The 20,543-nt window shown below is 46.0% G+C and overlaps 2 pseudogenes; both read right to left on the bottom strand.

Annotated features, from left to right (window-relative positions):
* Positions 1-344: 344 nt before the first annotated feature.
* Positions 345-1,255, bottom strand: LOC104674365 (annotated as a pseudogene).
* A 7,561-nt stretch (positions 1,256-8,816) lies between these two features.
* Positions 8,817-13,629, bottom strand: LOC104674366 (annotated as a pseudogene).
* Between the last annotated feature and the right edge of the window lie 6,914 nt (positions 13,630-20,543).

The following is a 20,543-nucleotide window of genomic DNA, read 5'->3' as shown; positions in this document are numbered from 1 at the left end:
ATAAATATGTACAATTATTGTGTGCCAATTTAAAAAACCTTAAAAATAAAAAAATTTAAAAGAAAAAAGTAAAAAAATGAACAAAACAAACTAAGAAGATAATTCAACATATGAAGGTGTGTTGTAGGGATAGATTATGGGCAGATGCATTGGTTGACTTTCACAATCATTAACTATCTTTTGAAGTCTTATATCACAATGAAGAGTTGCTTTTTTTCTTTTAGGACATGGCTGTCCTTGGAGAATATATTCATCTTTGTTTTCTTTCTTTTTTTTTCAGACCAATGACCTCTGAAATTTTTATTGAACTCCTGCTTCCCAAAAGGTACCCTGCTTCTGCTGGCTCAGTGCCTCAGAACTTTGGTGTCGTTGGTCTCAGACCCCACTTTGCCATCCACCAGCCTGGTGTCGTTGGTCTCAGACCCCACTTTGCCATCCACCAGCCTGGTGTCGTTGGTCTCAGACCCCACTTTGCCATCCACCAGCCTGGTGGTCTTTTGGATGGTTTGTTTGGAGTTGCTGCTGTCCAGGGCATCACTGAGAATAAAGTCCTCCCTGTCTTCCAGCAGGCAGTGGTAGGTGGTGATCTGTCTCCAGCTTGACCTTGATGTTCATCAGGGCCTCGTACTCCTGGGCCTGGTGCTGCCCCTCTGTCTGGGTCTGTGCCAACTCTGACTCCAAGTGCAGCAGGACACCATTGAGCTGCTCCATCTGCATAGTGTAGCGAACCTCCACCACCCTCAGGCTGTTCTCCAAGCTGGCCTTCAGATACTGAGTCCAGGTCGATCTCTAAGGACTGAAGTGTATGTCTCAGCTCCATGAGCATCATCTTAACAGCTCCATGGACTGCTAAGATGACATTTAACATCTAAGCAGACTGAGTGGTGACCACTCTGGTGCCCTCCTCAATCTGCTGGGACCAGTACTTGTCTAGCTCCTCTCGGTTCTTCTGAGGCAGCTTGTCATACTGGGACTGGATGTCTGCCCTGATCTTGCTGATGTCCTGAGATCTGGGGGCATCTACCTCCATGATTAACCCACAGCTGGCAATCTGGGCTTGTAGGTCTTTTACTTCCTCCTCATGGTTCTTCATGAAGAGCAGCTCCTCCTTGAGAGCCTTGATCTCTGTCTCTGGCTGCAGCCAAGTGACATAAACGAACTTGCAGATCTCATGGATGTCACTCTCCACAGACTGGCGCATGGCCAGCTCTGTCTCATACTCTGGCTCTAAAGTCATCAGCAATAAGAAGGGCATTTTCAACATGAAAAATGATGCAGGCGGCCGGGCGCGGTGGCTCAAGCCTGTAATCCCAGCACTTTGGGAGGCCGAGACGGGCGGATCACGAGGTCAGGAGATCGAGACCATCCTGGCTAATACGGTGAAACCCCGTCTCTACTTAAAAATACAAAAAAAAAAAAAAAAAAAAACTAGCCGGGCGAGGTGGCGGGTGCCTGTAGTCCCAGCTACTCGGGAGGCTGAGGCAGGAGAATGGCGTAAACTCGGGAGGCGGAGCTTGCAGTGAGCTGAGATCCGGCCACTGCACTCCAGCCTGGGTGGCAGAGCAAGACTCCGTCTCAAAAAAAAAAAAAAAAAAAACTAGCCGGGCGTCGAGGCGGGCGCCTGTAGTCCCAGCTACTCGGGAGGCTGAGGCAGGAGAATGGCATAAAACCCGGGAGGCGGAGCTTGCAGTGAGCTGAGATCAGGCCACTGCACTCCAGCCTGGGCGGCAGAGCAAGACTCCGTCTCAGAAAAAAACAAAAAACAAAAAAGAAAAATGATGCAGGCATTGTCCACAGAATTATCTGAGACCTTAGGTTCTTGATGGTCTTGAAGTAATGCCCCTAGTCTCTGACCTGGGGTCCCTTCTTCACCAGGTGTTTCCAGATTTTGCTCTTGAGCCTCTGATTCTTGGTCTGTAGGCTCCTCACTCTGTCCAGGTAGGAGACCAGGAAGTCATTCAGGCCTTGCATGTTTCCTTTCTGCTCTGGTTGCCCCCCATTCCCGCCAGACCCTTGGCCATCCCTGCGTCCAGGTCCTTGGACTCCCAGTCTCCTTGGAAGCTGGTAGAGCAGGACATGAAGATCCAGGAGCATAACCCCCAGCACCTGCATAGACACTGGCCATGCTGCTTGTGAGCCAGACACTGTGGCTGGTTGACAGAACCCAGGGACTAGTAGTTGGTGGAGAAGGTGGTGGAATGAGAGATGAAGCTCATGTTGTCTGGGGAGGAAAGAAAGGGAACAGGATTCAGGTTCTGTCCCCACCTTCATTTTCCAGGTAGCACTGCTCTTTTTGAAAATCTTGTGGCTCAATATACGCTGACATGAGCATTCCCTATTAAAATTTCCCATCTTCTGTCTTCTGTGCCATGCTTCTATGTTTGTTGTTGTTTGTTTGTTTTTAGACAGAGTCTTGCTCTGTCGCCCAGGCTGAAGTGCAATGGCACAATTTTGGTTCACTGCAACCTCCTGGACTCAAGCAATTCTCCTTCATCAGCCTCTCAAGTAGCTGGGACTACGGGCCCACACCACCATGCCTGGCTAATTTTTGTGTTGTGTGTGTGTCTAGACAGGATTTTGCCATGTTGGCCAGGCTGGTCTCGAACTCCTGAGCTCAGGTGATCTGCCTGCCTCAGCCTCCCAAAGAATTGGGATTATAGGTGTGAGCCACCGTGCCTGGCCTTGTATGTTGTTTTGGGTATGGAGAAATCCATTCTGCATGCCCCAATTTAGGGGCCACAAATTTGGTGGAAACAATACTAGTGATTGAAGAGCAGCATTGTTGCCTAAGTGTCTTATTGTTCTACCAGGCACATAATTATTTTCCAACAATTCAGTGACTTCGTTAGCTTCTTCAGGTAAATAAGCCTTTAATTCATCAAACACTCTTGGAATGTCATCAGCTGGAAGGAACATCAATGTAGACAAATGATGCCTTTTTAAACTGAAGTTATTGTTTTTGCCACATTGCTTGGCCTGTCCACTCATCTGAGTTTTCCACCAAATGCGTTGGACTGAATAGAGAAAAACAAACTTTATTGGAAAGTTACCTTGTAACCTTGATCACACCTAATTCCAAATCTGTCATTACGGTTTGGATATTCAGTTGAAATCCATTTTCTTCTGCATAGTTTATCAAATCTTCAAATAAACTTTTATAAATTGCACCACTTTTTTCAGTCATTAATACATAAACAAGTGGATAAGTTCTAGAGTTTTCAGACCCAATAGGGGCATGAATTGTATATAGTTGATTTAAAAAAAAAAAAGGAGTGACAGTTTTGAAAGCCCCATTTATTTGCCACAGTGAACTATATGCAAGTAATTTTTTAGTATTAGAGTTAGTGATAAACATAAAAATTCTATCTTCTTTGACAGTCAAACCCCTAATCAAGAATAGTTTGGCTGAGTGCAGTGCAGTGGCTCATGCCTTAATCCCAGCACTTTGGGAGGCCAAGGCAGGAGGACTGCTTGAGCCCAGGGGTTTGAGACCAGCCTGGGCAACATGGCAAAAACTCTTTCTCTACAAAAAATACAAAAATCAGCCAGGTGTAGTGGCATATACCTGTGGTCCCAGCTACTCAGGAGGCTGAGGTGGGAGGATCATTGGAGCCTGGGAAGTTGAGGCTGTAGCGAGCCATGATCATACCAGTGCACTCCAGCATAGGTGACAGAGCGAGACCCTGTCTCAAAAAAAAAAAAAAAAAAAAAAAAGACTAGCTCACCATTTAATGTGTTTTGTAACATTGGAGAAGCCTCAGTATCAGCAAGCGTCTTTGGTTCAGAGGTTGCTGAGCTTGTTAGATTCTTTTTATTCCCTGATGAAGGGCAGTTTTTGAAGGCAAGCATGGCACCATGTGTGAAGGGGCAGAAGTCTTACATGATTGAATAATTTGGTAGAGGAGATTTCTTGCATTTTTTTGCCAGCAGTTTCACTTCTATCATCTTCAAAACGTTTGCTACATTTGCATTTGTAAAGTGGTTCTGGTCTACAAATGTTTTAAGTATATGCTGTTCATTTGAAAGTCTGGTTATTGCCTGCCCATTGCAACTAAGTGCATTTCTATTTTCACAGAACCAAATTAAGCTCACAAATCCACACTTTGTGAACTGAGAACCCATACACATCTCCTTGAACTGTGCTTCATTTCCAAATAAAGACAATAACAAGGCAGTAGTTCCACCTAACACGATCCTGTGATAGTGATTTTCAGGATTTTAGACTTTATGGATTTTGATCTTTTAAGATTTCAACATTCAGGGTTTTGTCTTTCAGGATTATTATCCAAATCTGCCTGACACATCTTCTGATTAAACTAGAAGCTCTGAGGGGTGCCTTAGACCTCTTGGTGTCCCCATGACCTGGCTGAATGCTTAGCACAGAGTGGCATGCAATATTAGTGAAGGAGAAGTCTGCTGGGAGGTGAGAGGCTGGGTGAATTTTGAAAAGGGATTCATCTCCAGCTTGGGGCTGGGAGGAGAAACCACAGACCAGGAACATGTGTTCCCTTGGCAGATAGGCCTCTTGGGGTTGATCTGTTCCAGCGGGAGGCTAGGTTCTGAGATCCAATCACTGCCTCAGGCCCCAGTCCAAAGTCCCTGCCCTGATCAGTCAAGACCCGCATCCTTTGCTCTTCTGAAGGCCGGCCTTGAAAGTCTCATTATCCTGAGAGAGTCTGATTTTCACCGGCACTCAGGTCTCCAAAGATCCTAATAGTTTTTCTAGTTTCTACAAATGTTCTCAGCCCTAGGAATAGGATTCCTAGATGCATCCTTTATCACTTCTATCTGCATGACCTTGGGCAGATTCCTTCTGGACCTCGGGGTCCCATCTGCACTGCAGGATCCACTGTGCCTGCTCTGTACCTTTCCTCGCTCAGCAGCATGAGCCAGTGCATGCACTCCCTGTGTATTAGTCTGTTCTCCCACTGCTATAAAGAAAGATCTGAAACTGGGTAATTTTTAAAGAAAAGAGGTTTAATTGGCTCATGGGTCCATAGGCTGTACAGGAAACATGGCTGGGGAGGCCTCAGGAAACGTACAGTCATGACGGAAGGCGAAGGGGAAGCAAGGTACCTTCTACTCATGGTGGCAGGAGAGAGAGAGAGTGAACAGAGAAGTGCCACACACAGTTAAAGCATCAGATCTTATGAGAACTCACTATCATGAGAACAGCAAGGAGGAAATCTGCTCCCATGATCAGTCACCTCCCACCAGGCCCCACCTCCAACATTGGTGATTACAATTCCACATGAGATTTGGGCGGAGACAAAAACCCAAACCATCTGGACCTGTAACCCCTAAGGCTCTACACCACTTCCTGAGGGCCTGCATGCAGGGTGCCCTGCTGTCATCTATGTTAACTCATTTTATTCTCACAGCAATCCAGGTAGGTCTTCACTGTTACCTTTGTTTTTCTTCATTGAAATCTTATTTTAAATATATAGTAATTTGGCCGGGCGCGGTGGCTCAAGCCTGTAATCCCAGCACTTTGGGAGGCCGAGACGGGCGGATCACGAGGTCAGGAGATCGAGACCATCCTGGCTAACATGGTGAAACCCTGTCTCTACTAAAAAATACAAAAAACTAGCCGGGCGAGGTGGCGGGCGCCTGTAGTCCCAGCTACTCGGGAGGCTGAGGCAGGAGAATGGCGTAAACCCAGGAGGCGGAGCTTGCAGTGAGCTGAGATCTGGCCACTGCACTCCAGTCCGGGCGACAGAGTGAGACTCCGCCTCAAAAAAAAAAAAAAAAAAAAAAAAATATATATATATATATATATATAGTAATTTAAACAATTCACACTCACACCTGTAATCCCAACAAGTAGGGAGGCTGATGTGGGAGGATCGTTTGAGACCAGGAGTTTGAGACTAGCCTAGGCAACATAGTGAGACCCTGTTTTTAAAAAACAACAACAACAAAAAACAAATTTTTTTTTTTAACCAGAAAAAAAATCAAAAATTTAAAGCTCCAAAAGGTACTCTCTGAAAAAGTCTTCCTCTGGCCTGGCATGGTGGCTCATGCCTGTAATCCTAGCACTTTGGGAGGCGAAGGCAGGTAGATCACTTGAGGTCAGGAGTTTAAGACCAATCTGGTCAGCATGGTGAAACCCCATCTCTACTAAAAATGCAAAAATTAGCTGGGTGTGGTGGTGGGTGCCTATAATCCCAGCTACTTGAGGCTGAGGCATGAGGATCGCTTGAACCCAGGAGGTGGTGGTTGCAGTGAGCCCAGATTGTGCCATTGCACTCCAGCCTGGGCAACAGAGTAAGACTCTGTCTCCAAAAAAATAAAATAAATAAATAAATAAATAAAAATAAATAAAAAATAAAATAATAAAAAGTCTTCCTCCTTCCCCCTTTCCTTTTTTTTTTTTTGAGACGGAGTCTCGCTCTGTCGCCCAGGCTGGAGTGTAGTGGCCGGATCCTGGCTCACTGCAAGCTCTGCCTCCCGGGTTCACGCCATTCTCCGGCCTCAGCCTCCCGAGTAGCTGGGACTACAGGTGTCCGCCACCTCGCCCGGCTAGTTTTTTGCATTTTTTAGTAGAGACGGGGTTTCACCATGTTAGCCAGGATGGTCTCGATCTCCTGACCTCGCGATCTGCCTGTCTCGGCATCCCAAAGTGCTGGGATTACAGGCTTGAGCCACCGTGCCCGGCCCCCCCCTTTCCTTCTTCAGCCACCCAATTTTTCTTCTTAGAGGGAACCCAAAAGCCCATTTTTTGTTTATCTTTTCTGAGACATTTTATGTTTTATGCACACACAAGTAAATGTGTGTAAATGTTATGTCTCTCTGTCTCCTGCCTCCTTGATTGGTGGCATGCTATGCTTGTATTCTGCACCTTGCCTTTTTTTTTTTATTAACAACATACCCCATCCCTGTTATTTTAAATGAGAGGATTCTGAGGTTCAGAGGGCTTATGTAGCCTAGTTGGTGAATGCAGGTCTCTTTGAATGCAAAGCCCGTGCATCACTCTAAGCCGGGAGGCTCTGATTGCGAGGTAGTGTCAGCTGGCCTGGGCCCCCTGGATGTGCCCATTCAGGGCCTCTCCTCAATGAGCCCTGGGCAGCTCTGACTGCCTCATCTCCTGGTGCCAAGGGAACTGGGAAAGAACTAACCAATGGTCCGGCCTGGCAGAGTGTCCGTGGACCCGGAGAAAAAAGGGCTTTGTTCCACACCCCCTGAAGACTGGCAGTAGTTGGCCTGCTCGGACATGCTGCCTTTCTCTGCACCCTCTATAAGAGCAAAAACATTTTCTCTTCCTGCCAAGGCCTGATGGTAGTCTGGCGAGTCCTGTGGTGGCCCCTCTGAGGGCTGGCTCCCACGCCTCACTGCCTTTTGATGGCCTTGCTGGAGATGGGCAGCTGCAGTGGTCCCTGCCAAGGCCTCGGGACTGGCCACCCTGAGAATGTGCATCTGCTCCCACGTCTGGATCTCACTGCTGCACTGGGAAGAAACTCTCCCTGCCCGTGCTCCAGGCCAACCAGCCTTATGTGATTGGTGCAAAGGCTGGGGACCAGGGAGAGCTGGCCAGCCTGAGCTAATGGGAAAGCATCATCGGTAGTTAAATGTGTGGTTATGCTTTTCCCTACAAAAAGCCCTGTGACCTCTTCTTCCTCAGGCTCTCCTCTCTTCAAAAACAGCTCAGCCTGAAAGGTCTCCTGGGAGGCTGCAAGCAGCTTCCGGTGCTGCGTGCTTGTGAGTGCTTGCTCCTGGGTCCAGGCCTGCTGGCTGGGCTGGAGGGGAATGCCGGGTGCCAGGAGCTGCCTAAAGCTCACAGCTCTAGTGGGGTTTCTTCTCAGAGGAGCCAGTGTCCCAAACCAGGATTTACTCTTTTTGCCCTCAGACCCCAAGCAAGGCGTCCAGCAGGTCTGTCCCTGAGCAAACAGCCAATAGGCAGTGTCTCTGTGCCTCGTCCTCCCAAGTGTGAAATGGTCACAATAAGGAGATTTGTTTGCTTGGTTTTTTTCCAGGTGCTTCAAAACACTCTTTCATAATTGAGATTTTATTGGTTGTGTTGAGGCTTAGTACACAGACATAGCAGTTTGCACACAGTTCTTATATGTACTGAAAATCTAAAAAGCCATGTATTGTAATTCTTTTTAAAAGTTATTCCAGTGACTTTCCAGCTTAACATTTGGAGGCAAATTTTCCTTAAGAGGCTATCAAGTACCAGTATCTGCACATGTGGATAAGCTGTTACATACATCCCACCAATACACAACTGAACAGCAAATATACCACATACTCACATTTTCGATCTTTCACAGCACATTAACAAAGTTACTAGGAAAATAGGACTACCACGACCAAGGATGTTACAGAGTGCACACAATTCTCAGGGAGTGCCATGATCAAGTGGATTTCTTTAGGAAACAATTCTGCTAAAAAACAATATGGGTAGGCCCAGCGTGGTGTCTCACGTCTGTAATCCCAGTATTTTGGGAGGCCGAGGAGGGCAGATCACCTGAGGTCAGGAGTTCAAGACCAGCCTAGCCAACATGGTGAAACCCTGTCTCTACAAAAATGCAAAAAATTAGCCGGGCATGATGGCAGATACCCTGTAATCCCAGTTACTTGGGAAGCTGAGGCAGGAGAATTGCTTGAACCCAGGAGGCGGAGGTGGCAGTGAGCCGAGATCATGCCATTATACTCCAGCCTGAGTGACAGAGCGAGACTCCATCTCAAAAAAAAAAAAAAAAAAAAAAAAAAAAAAAAAAAAAATTAACAACAACGTGGGAATAGAAGTAATTTTAAATGCTCAGGACATTAAATGCAGGACTGTGACTCCATATTGCCATTTAGTATGCTTTGTATTATAGGATATAAAAACTAACCCCTCTGTCTGTGGAATGTTAAGCTGACACCCAAGACAGTCAAAGCCTCCCATAATCCAATAGCCCACTCTATTTTCTGGTTGTACCAAAAAATAAACAAGCAGCAAATGGTTTCACCTTTTTAAAAAAGCATTTACACTTAAAAAATGGGATTAGGTGTGATTCCCTCCTTCTTAAAAATGTTTCTAGGCCGGCCATGGTGGCTTACACCTGTAATCCCGGTGCTTTGAGATGTCAAGGCAGGCATATCTCTTGAGCTCAGGAGTTTAAGACCAGCCTGGGCAACAAAGTGAGACTCTGTCTCTACAAAAAATACAAAAAAGTAGCCAGGTATTGTGGCATGCATCTGTGGTCCCAGCTACCCAGGAGGCTGAGGTGGGAGGATGGCTTGAGCCTGGGAGGCAGAGTGCAGTGAGCTGAAATGGCGCCACTGCACTCCAGTCTGGGCATCAGAGTGAGACCCTGTCTCAGAAAAAAACCACTATTATTTTGTAAACTTGCATTTACGAAATAGTTGATGAAAATATTTATCTCGATTGTACAAAAAGGGAGACGGGGACCACTGATAAAACACGGTATGTGATTTAATCAGACTTGCCTTCTTTCTCTCCAGCTTCTTCAGCTGGAGAGAAATCATTTTAGTTTCTCCATTTTCTGCAGGTAAATCTTCTTTAGTTTCCTAGTTAGCCACTTAGGCCTGTTTTCCCTTTGCTCCCCTTTCCCCTTTTGTTTGCACTTTTTTTTTTTTTTTTTTTTTTTTTTTTGAGATGGAGTCTCGCTCTGTCGCCCAGGCTGGATGGAGTGCAGTGGCTGGATCTCAGCTCACTGCAAGCTCCGCCTCCCGGGTTTACGCCATTCTCCTGCCTCAGCCTCCCGAGTAGCTGGGACTACAGGCGCCCGCCACCTCGCCCGGCTAGTGTTTTGTATTTTTTTTAGTACAGACGGGGTTTCACCATGTTAGCCAGGATGGTCTCGATCTCCTGACCTCGTGATCCGCCCGTCTCGGCCTCCCAAAGTGCTGGGATTACAGGCTTGAGCCACTGCACCCGGCCTGTTTGCACTTTTTTGTCCGAAGGTTTATCCTTCTCTGCTGCCTTTTTCAGCTTCGTTTCTACTTTTGCAGGAGCAGGTTAGCTGACAACCACGCCAACCTCCTCCTGGGCTCTTCCTTGGAAGCTGCGTCTGTGGAGCAGATCTTCCTCTTCCTCTTTGGCAGTGGGGAGGGTGCGTGCCCAGTGCTGCTGGCTGTGGAGGAGGTGGGCTGCCTCGCTGCTCACAATAAAAAGACTTGATGAAGGCAAGAGTGCCCTGATTAGGGGAGGATACCACCCCTCATATTGTCTTATGCCCAATTTCTGCCTCCAAAGAAAGAAGAAGTAAAAACTAAAAGGGAGAAATGGAATCCACAGGCAGATAGCCCAGCACCATGCATTGGGCCTGGTAGTTAAAAATCAATCCCCGACTTGGCCGAGCGTGGTGGCTCATGCCTGTAATCTCAGCACTTTGGGAGGCCAAGGCTTGCAGATCATGAGGTCAGGGGTTCAAGACCAGCCTGACCAACATGGAGACACCCCGTCTCTACTAAAAATACAAAATTAGCTGGGGTGGTGGCACATGCCTGTAATCCCAGCTACTCGGGAGGCTGAAGCAGGAGAATTGCTTGAACCCTGGAGGCGGAGGTTGCGGTGAGCCGAGATTGCACTATTGCACTCCAGCCTGGGCAACAAGAGTGAAATTCCATCTCAAAAAATAAAAATAAAAAAAATAAATCAGCCCCCGACCTAACTGCTTGTGTTATCTATAGATTCCAGACATTGTATGGACAAGCATCGTGAAAATCCTGTCCTGTTCCATTCTGATTATTGGTGCATGCAGCCCCCAGCCACTTACCTGCTGCTTGCTCAATCGACCACAACGCTTTCACGCAGATCCCCCTTAGAGTTGTGAGCCCTTAAAAGGGACAGGAATTGCTCACTCAGGGAACTCGGGTTTTGGAGACGTGAGTCTGCCGATGCTCCCAGCTGAATAAAGCCCTTTCCTTTTTTTTTTTTTTTTTTTTTTTTTTTTTTTTTTTTTGAGACGGAGTCTCACTCTGTCGTCCGGGCTGGAGTGCAGTGGCCGGATCTCAGCTCACTGCAAGCTCCGCCTCCCGGGTTTACGCCATTCTCCTGCCTCAGCCTCCCGAGTAGCTGGGACTACAGGCGCCCGCCACCTCGCCCGGCTAGTTTTTTGTATTTTTTAGTAGAGACGGGGTTTCACGGTGTTAGCCAGGATGGTCTCGATCTCCTGACCTCGTGATCCGCCCGTCTCGGCCTCCCAAAGTGCTGGGATTACAGGCTTGAGCCACCGCGCCCGGCCGCCCTTTCCTTTTCTACAACTCGGTGTCTGAGGGGTTCTTGTCTGTGGCTCGTCCTGCTACATGATGAAGCCGGGAGAGCAGCAGGCTGAAGCTGAGCCTCTGCTGGGAGAAGCTTTGCTAGAAGAGCAAAAATAGAGGGGCCTGTTGGTGGCAGGTGGGGAGAGGAGAGAGCTTTGCATTGGCTGGGGTCCACACTCAACCCAGGTGTTACCGGAAAGGGGTCCTGATACAAACCCCAAGAGAGAGTTCTTGGATCTCGCCCAAGAAAGAATTCAGGGTGGATCCATAGACTAAAGTGAAAGGAAGTTTGTAAAGAAGTGAAGGAATAAATAAGGGCTACTCCAGAGGCAGAGCAGCCCCAAGGGCTACTGGTTGCCCATTTTTATGGTTATTTCTTGATTATATATGCTAAACAAGGGGTGGACTATTCATGTCTCCCCTTTAAAAACCATATAGAGTAACTTCCTGACGTTGCCATGGCATTTGTAAAGTGTTGTGGCACTGGGGGAAGTGTAGACATGAGGATGACCAGAGGTCATGCTTGTGGCTATCTTGGTTTTGGTGGATTTTGGCCAGTTTCTTTACTGCAAACTGTTTTATCAGAAGATCTTTATGACCTGTATCTTGTACCAATCTCCTGTCTCATCCTGTAACTTAGGATACTTAATTGTCTGGAATGCAGCCCAGTAGGTTTCAGCCTCATTGTACCTAGCTCCTATTCAAGATGGAGTTGCTACGGTTCAAAATGCCTCTGACTCTGGGACGTGGGCCCCCAAATGTGGTACCAGGGGGACATGGCCCAGGGCATCTTCAGCATGGGCCTGTCCTGTGAGGGATGGCAAGGAGAGACATCAGTGTTTGGGATGTAGGTCCAGTACCCTGAGAATGGAGTGGCCTGACACAGGTCATAGCCCACTTGAAGCCGCTGCAGATGGCAGCGATTGTGAAGGCGATTGCAGCCTGCAGTCTTTCCTAGAGGTGCAGGGGCCAAGAGAAAAACGTTCTTTTTGCTATCTGAAGGTTCACTGAGAATCACTGACAAAAGCCAGACTAACAGGCCAAAAAGCATACAAACCTATTTGATCATAATTTTATGTGATGGAGGAACCTTCAGAATGAAGACCCCGAAGATACAGAGGAAGCTGTCCATTTTTATGCTTAGGTTCAGAAAAGTATGAGTGGTCATGCAGAACTGTGATTGGACAAAACTCTAATGCTAATAGGCCGAGTGGGGAAATGCAGCAAGGCCTGTCTGTATATTTTCTTCTTGGCCTCTCTGTGTAGCATTCCTGCCTTCTGGGTACGGGGCAAGACTCTCTGTGGAATGGGGATCTTGTGACCTACTATCAAACAAAGTAGGTTAGATAATTTCTTTTTATTTATTTCTTTTTTTTTCTTAAGACAGGGTCATTCTGTTGCCCACGCTGGAGTGCAGTGATGTGATCCTGGCTCACTGCAGCTTTGACCTCCCAGACTCAGCTGATCCTTCTGCCCCAGCATCTCCAGTGGCTGGGACCACAGAGCATGCACTACTGCACCTGGCTAAGTTTTAAATTTTCTGTAGAGAGGAGGTTTCGCCATGTTGCCTAGGCTCATCTAGAACTACTGGGCTCAAACAATCCACCTGCCTCCACCTCACTAGCTGCTGGGATTATAGGCATGAGCCACTGCACCTGGCCTGGTCAGATGATTTCTTTACAGCCATGTTTTACACAGAAAAAGGGAGGAAGTTAGAGTAATATTTTGGGGTTTGATGGCTGGCTTTGGGGAAAAGGAGTTCTGGTTTCTAAGACCTGCCTTGGGGAAGAGAGACTCTAGTTTCTGTGGCTAGCCTTGGGGGCCAGAGACAGGAGGCAGGAGAAGATCAGAGAGAAACTTTTGCTTCTGAGGCTGCTTTTGAGGCCTCCAATTTGGAGGAGCATCTTTTGAGCCCCAGTCGCAGCATAGGGGAAAATGGTCATACTACTTAGAGAGGGTAAGAAGAAGGCTGTGGGTCCCCGTGGGGAAGTTCAGGACAGCACTTGTGCAGGAGTTCTCTGGGAGGTACTGGAAAGCAAGCAGGGGACTGTCACCCCAGGAATGCAGGAAATAGGGTTCCGGTGCTAACCCAGAAGGGGGAGGGTGTTGGGAGACCCTCCTGATCCTCCCTCCCAAACACATCCTTCAGGGAGTTCAAGCAGCAAGTGGCTACCCACATGCTTTTTCATGGAGAAAATAGAATTTTATCCGGTGTGGGGTTTTGAGAGTTCGGCTGACATCCCTGGAAGCTGAAAGGCACTAAATCTGCAGTCAGAAGGCCTTATGGAGAGACATTCAGAGTGTGCTACGTGTGATTCAAGCAGTCTGACCTGTCTCTGAGAGCCACTGTGGTTTTGTTGAGATGGGCACTGGGCACTTGTGCTTTGTTAGTCCTGGATGAGCTTGTTTCCCCATGGGACTTGGAGCTTCTCCTGGTCACCTTTCATGTTCCATTGGCATCCAACACAGGCTTTCCAGATAGGACATGCTCAGTATGAGGATGGAAAATTTAATAAACCATTTGAAAATTTCCAGAGTCATTTTGCAAATATGAATCAACTGAGGCTTATAAATAATTAGAGGGATCTGTCTGGTGTTCTGTAGGACACCCTACTTTTGTTCTTTCCCCTCCAACCCTAGTAGAAAAGAAATTTTAGCATGATAATGAGGCAAAGTCAGGTTAGGAGAGGTCATGAAAAAAGGTTTGTCTGCCTGCAGATTCTCACCTTGGTGAATCTGAAAGACCCAAGACCCCTAGAGTAGGTAAGTCCCCATCTCTGCCCACTCCTCTAGGATGGAACCAGGAACAAGGTTCCAGGACCACACATGTCAGCTGTCAGGGTGGTACCAGGCTTGCAGGGAGGGCAGAGAGGACAAAAAAGGGAAAGAGAGGAATACCAGAGAGAAAAAGAGATGCCTGGATCTCTATCCAAGCCTGCCCTTATGGGAAAAATAAAAAGTAGTTTTGCACCACCCTACGAAATTGCTCATTGACTAAGATTTTGTTCCAGTTAAGGAATAATATCCACAATACCTTCTTGAGTATTGTGATGAGGGGGTTAAGCAGCCAAGCATGTTGCTAATATTTTGAATGAACCCAGGAGCTATCACCCCCTAAAATGCCACATTGTTATGCTGATTGCTTCAAACTGAAGGCATCTGGGAAAACAGTGGATACATAGAGGGGCTTTTCCTGAATTTCCCTTATCTGAGTAAAGGTAGATTCTCCAGAAGGAAGCCAATTGTCGTGAAAACCCTCCCTAGAAATTTGTATCTATCAGGAAGATTAACGTCACAGGACTCAAACCTAGGAGAGATTAAAGTTGACGTTTCATCCAGTCTATTACCTATTCTTCTGAAGGCTCATCCTTTTTTTTTTTCATAACCATCTGTGTGTAGGTGGCCTACATACCCCACTTCCCTCTCCCCTAGATGGGTGAGGATGTTTCAGTCAATGACAGACCACATGTAAAATGGTGGCCCCATGAGAAAAAAAGGGAGCTAATTTTTTTTTTCTTTTTTTTGAGACAGGGTCTCACTCTTGCCCAGGTTGCAGTGCAGTAGGCTGATGCATGGCTCACTGCAGCCTCAACCTCCTTGGCTCAACCAATCCTCCTGCCTCAGCCTCTGAGTAGCTGGGACTATAGGTGCACACCATCATACTGGGCTAATTTTTTAATTTTTTTGTAGAGGCAGGGGTCTCACCATGTTGCCTAGCTGGTATTGAACTCCTGGCCTCAAGTGATCCTCCCATCTTGGCCTCCCAAAGTGCTGGGATTACAGGTGTGAGGCCATAGGCCTGGCTGAGCTGAAAAATTTCTATCATCTAGTGACACCTAGCCTTGATAATGTCAAAGTGTAACATATTATCTTTTCTATGGTTAGACATGTTTAGATACGCAAATAGTCACCATTGTGTTACAGCTGCCTATAGTAGTCAGTGCAGTAACATACAGTAAAGTTTATAGCCTAGGAGTAAGTAATAGGCTATACCTATAGCCTAGGTGTGTGGTAGGCTATGCCATCCAGGTTTGTGTAAGGGCACTCTATGATGTTCCCACAATGATGAAATTGACTAATGGTGCATTTCTCAAACATATCCCATTCCTTAAACAGTGATGATTAGAAAACTTCATTGGGTTACTGGGTATTTGCTTTTCTGTGATGCCTCTGTTGGGGGTCATAAAACAATAGCCCAAAAAGAAGGCCTTAGAGGCAGCTCTCTCTAACCTTCTAATCTCCTGTTTCTAGACTCTCATTCTCTCTAGAGGCTAGCCATAGAAACTAGAATCCCTCTTTCCCAAGGGAGGTCATGAAAACCAGACCCCTTTTCCCCAAAGCCAGACATAAAACCCAAAAATATTACTAACTCTGCTGCCACCCCAGCCTTTCTGTGTAAGAACTGGCTATAAAGAAATTTACCTTTTTTTTTTTTTTTTTTTTTTTTTTTTTTTTTTTTGAGATAGAGTCTCTCTCTGTTCCCCAGGCTGGAGTGCAATGGCATGATCTCAGCTCACTGCAACCTCCGCTTCTCGGGTTCAAGTGATTCTCCTGCCTCAGCCTCCCGAGTAGCTGGGACTACAGGTGTCCACCACCGTGCCTGGCTAATTTTTGTATTTTTAGTAGAGATGGGGTTTCACCATTTTGGCCAGGCTGGTCTTGAACTCCTGAACTTGTGATCTGCCTGCCCTGGCCTCCCAAAGTGCTGGGATTACAGGCACGAGCCACCATGCCCAGCCTTTTTTTTTTTTTTCAGATGGTTCAAGTGATTCTCCTGCCTCAGCCTCCCGAGTAGCTGGGATTACAGGCATGCACCACCACGCCTGGCTAATTTTTTGTATTTTTAGTAGAGATGGGGTTTCTCCATGTTGGTCAGACTGGTTTCAAACTTCTGACCTCAGGTGAGCTGCCTGCCTCATCTTCTCAAAGTGATGGGATTACAGGTGTGAGCCACTGTGCCCAGATGAAATTGATATATCTTATCTGACCTATCTTGTAGATCATAAGACCTCTGTTCCAGAGAGGGTCTTGCCCCATACTCAGAAGGAAGGAATGCTGCACAGAGGTGCTAAGAATAATTTACACAGAGAGGGCTTGCTGGGTTTCCCCACTCAGTCTATTAGCACTGCATCATACCCTTTTGACCAATCACGTTTCTGAATATCCATACCATGTGGAACCTGAGCATAAAAATGGACAATTTTCCTATATCCTTGAACCTTCTTTCTGAAGGTTCTCATGTCACATAAAACTAGGATCAAATAAATTTGGGCACCTTTTCTCCTATTCATCCACCATTTGTCAGGTGATTTTTCAGTGAACCTTCAGAGGGCAAAGGGTAAGTTTTCCCTTACCCTTTGCCCTCTGGGTGTAGGGGTGTAGTTGCCCCTACACCCTGCTTCCCACTCCCATACAAATAAATGTGTATGCTTTTTTTCCTGTTAACCTGTCTATTGCCAGTTTTTTGTTTCTATGTTTGTTTTGTCTTTTCCCAGCAGACTTAAAGACTGGAACCAACAGTTTCAACAGTGGAAGAAAACTAGAGAATTGGAAGATCTGATCCCTGCAGTAGTGGTGGAAATTCAGGAGGTCTGAGGGCCCCAGGGACTTGAGCAAAGAAGTAGGACATGGAGTGAAGCACCTGGCAGAACAGTCCTCTTTGAAAGGGAGGCTGGGTCTAGGTTCAGCAAGGGCTTGAGAACATGATGCTTCTGTAACATTTACTGAGCACCTACTGTAAGCCAGGCATTGTGATCACAAAGAAGGAAGAGACTATAATTTCTCTTGAGGAACAATGGTCTTGGGGAACAAGAAAGGATATGTGAACAAAACAAATTTTAATTCCTTTTATATACCTGGGCTTGTGCAAGTTACAACTACAGTCGGCCCTTTGTATCCACAAGTTCTACATCCTTGTATTCAACCAGCTGTGGATTGAAAATATTTGTGGAAAAAAATACAACAATAAAAAATAACACAAATTTTAAAATACAGTAACAAGTATTTACATAGCACTTACATTGTATGAGGTATTATTAGCAATCTAGTGATTATTTAAAGTATAGGGGCTGAGCACAGTGGCTCACTGTGGGAACCTGAGCATTTTGGGAGGTTGAGGTAGGAGGATCTCAGCACTTTGGGAGGCTGAGGTAGGAGGATTGCTTGAACTTAGAAGTTTAAGACCAGTCTGGGCATCATGATGAGACCCAGCAGCTACAAAAAAAAAAAAATTAGCCAATATGGTGGTGTGAGCCTGTGGTCCCAGCTACTTCGGAGGCTGAGGTGGGAGGATTGCTTGAGCTTGGAAGGTCAAGGCTGCAGTGAGTTGTGATCATGCCACTGCTCCCCAGCCTGGGCAACAGAGGGAGACCATGTTTCAAAAAACAAAAACAAAAACAAAAACAAAAACAAAAAACAAAAAAAGAAAAGAAAGAAAAGAGAAAAAGACTATGATAGTCATCATTTAGTATTATTTCCTTGTTAACCATTTTTATAGCCTGTGAAGTTCAAGTGTTTACATAAGTAAGAACATTAAGGTTAAATAAAGTTTTTTTCTTTTTTTTTTTTCGGCCAATAACTAGGGATTTAGCTGTTTCCATCAAACCAACAATTTAATTAAATACCTTATTTATATAAATTTACACAAAGGGCCGGGCGCGGTGGCTCAAGCCTGTAATCCCAGCACTTTGGGAGGCCGAGATGGGTGGATCACGAGGTCAGGAGATCGAGACCATCCTGGCTAACACGGTGAAACCCCGTCTCTACTAAAAATACAAAAAATTAGCTGGGTGAGGTGGCGGGCGCCTGTAGTCCCAGCTACTCGGGAGGCTGAGGCAGGAGAATGGCGTGAACCCGGGAGGCGGAGGTTGCAGTGAGCTGAGATCCGGCCACTGCACTCCAGCCTGGGCGACACAGCAAGACTCCGTCTCAAAAAAAAAAAAAAAAATTTACACAAAGATAGTAACCCTCATGCCAAATTTTTAGGTTTTTTTGAACAGAGTTTCACTCTCATCACCCAGGCTAGCGTGCAATGGTGTGATCTCAGCTCACTGCAACCTCCACCTCCCAGGTTCAAGCGATTCTCTTGCCTCAGCCTCCCAAGTAGCTGGGATTACAGGTGCATGCCACCACTCCCAACACATTTTTGTATTTTTAGTAGAGATGGGGTTTGGCCGTGTTGGCCAGGCTGGTCTCAAACTCCTGACCTCAGGTGATCCGCCCACCTCAGCCTCCCAAAGTGCGGGGATTACAGGCATGAGACAGCATGCCTGGCTGACATAATATTTAAGAGAGATAAATATGAAACCACTTGACCAATAAATCTAAACAATAATGTATGTTAAAAATTCTGAAGACATTTCTAATTTTATCTTACCAACTAAAACCAGCTTATTAAGGATTTACTTAAGTCATGTGACCTTGAAAAAGCATTTGGGCTTAAAGTTCCTATTTTTCTAAGAAACTTTTTTTTTTTTTTTTGAGACGGAGTTTCGCTCTTGTTGTCCAGGCTGGAGTGCAATGGCACAATCTAGGCTCACTGCAACCTCCGCCTCCCAGGTTCAAGCAATTCTCCTACCTCAGCCTCCCGAGTAGCTGGGATTACAGGCATATGACACCACACCCGGCCAATTTTTTGCATTTTTAGTAGAGACGGGGTTTCTCCATATTGGTCAGGCTGGTCTTGAACTCCTGACCTAAGGTCAGGCCTTGGCCTCCCAAAGTGCTGGGATCTTACAGGCGTGAACCACTGTGCCTGACCCTGATAAAGTATTTGTTTTAAGTGCTTTTTTTTTTTTTTTTTTTTTTTTTTTTTTTTTTTTTTTTTTTGAGACGGAGTCTCGCTCTGTCGCCCAGGCTGGAGTGCAATGGCCGGATCTCAGCTTACTGCAAGCTCCGCCTCCCGGGTTCACGCCATTCTCCTGCCTCAGCCTCCCTAGTAGCTGGGACTACAGGCGCCCGCCAGGTCGCCCGGCTAGTTTTTTGTATTTTTTTTAGTAGAGACGGGGTTTCAGCATGTTAGCCAGGATGGTCTTGATCTCCTGACCTCGTGATCCGCCCGTCTCGGCCTCCCAAAGTGCTGGGATTACAGGCTTGAGCCACCGCGCCCGGCCCTTAAGTACTTTTTTTAAAGTCAATTAATTAGAGCTCTTTTATATATTTTTGGTAGTGAAACATCATATACATGACACATAAATGCATAGACGTATTAGACATGCAGATAGAAGCTCATAGATTCATAAAATTCTCCTTTTTAGTCTTCTATTTTAGAGTTCTAATTTCTTGATAATCAGTTTCATTTCCCTAGGCAATTGTCAGCTAGATAGCTCTAAATGTGCATACCAAAGGAACAACTCTTAGTGAAAATCAGATAGTGAAATTAATCTCAAAGTACAGACAAAGTCTAGGTGTGTTAGCAGGAGATTAAAAATGGATACCAAGCCAAACATAAAATGATAGAAATATACCATAGGATTTGATAAGGAGACAAATTTTATTTAGTTAGGTTGTTTTAAATTTAGTCTCTATGTTTTAACTGGACCTCTGAGCTCTGGGCGGATCCCACGCTGAATCCTAGTTCTCCAAAAACAGAGTGACATCATGGGACTAGGCCATGTAATGTGCTTACAATGCACTGTTACAAAGACATTTCTGTAAGTGTTTAAACCACACCACCTATTATCTCAAATATGCAAGAGTAACCCCTGTACAGGGTAATAACGATTTTGGTAGAAAAAAGATTAGGTAACATAATACAAGAACAAGCATTTGAAGATTTGTAAGCCAAAAATAAAGTTCCAAGCCCCTCACCCAACTGAATGATCCTTCCTCTTGGCCAGGGGAATTCCAAAGTGAAAGTGAAAAACTAGTTCAGCCCATGATGGGAAGCCAGGAGTCAGACATACCCTATTATGCCCTGGTCCCATTGAAATTCAGGCACAGCTGACCAGCATTAACATCAACACAGACCTTACGACTGATAGAACAGTCTGGTAAGAACACTTTCTTTTTTTTTTTTTTTTTTTTTTTTTTTGAGACGGAGTCTCGCTCTGTCCCCCAGGCTGAAGTGCAGTGGCCGGATCTCAGCTCACTGCAAGCTCCGCCTCCCGGGTTTACGCCATTCTTCTGCCTCAGCCTCCCGAGTAGCTGGGACTACAGGCGCCCGCCACCTCGCCCGGCTAGTTTTTGTATTTTTAGTAGAGATGGGGTTTCACTGTGTTAGCCAGGATGAGAACACTTTCTAAATCTGATAAGAAACATTTGCCATCTACTCTCTCTGAATCTGGACTGAACCAACGTACATCTTATATGTATTGATTAATATCTTTTTT

The sequence above is a fragment of the Rhinopithecus roxellana genome, chromosome 5 (assembly GCF_007565055.1).
Source record: "Rhinopithecus roxellana isolate Shanxi Qingling chromosome 5, ASM756505v1, whole genome shotgun sequence".
NCBI lineage: Eukaryota > Metazoa > Chordata > Mammalia > Primates > Cercopithecidae > Rhinopithecus > Rhinopithecus roxellana.
This window is presented reverse-complemented; position numbering and strand designations above follow the sequence as displayed.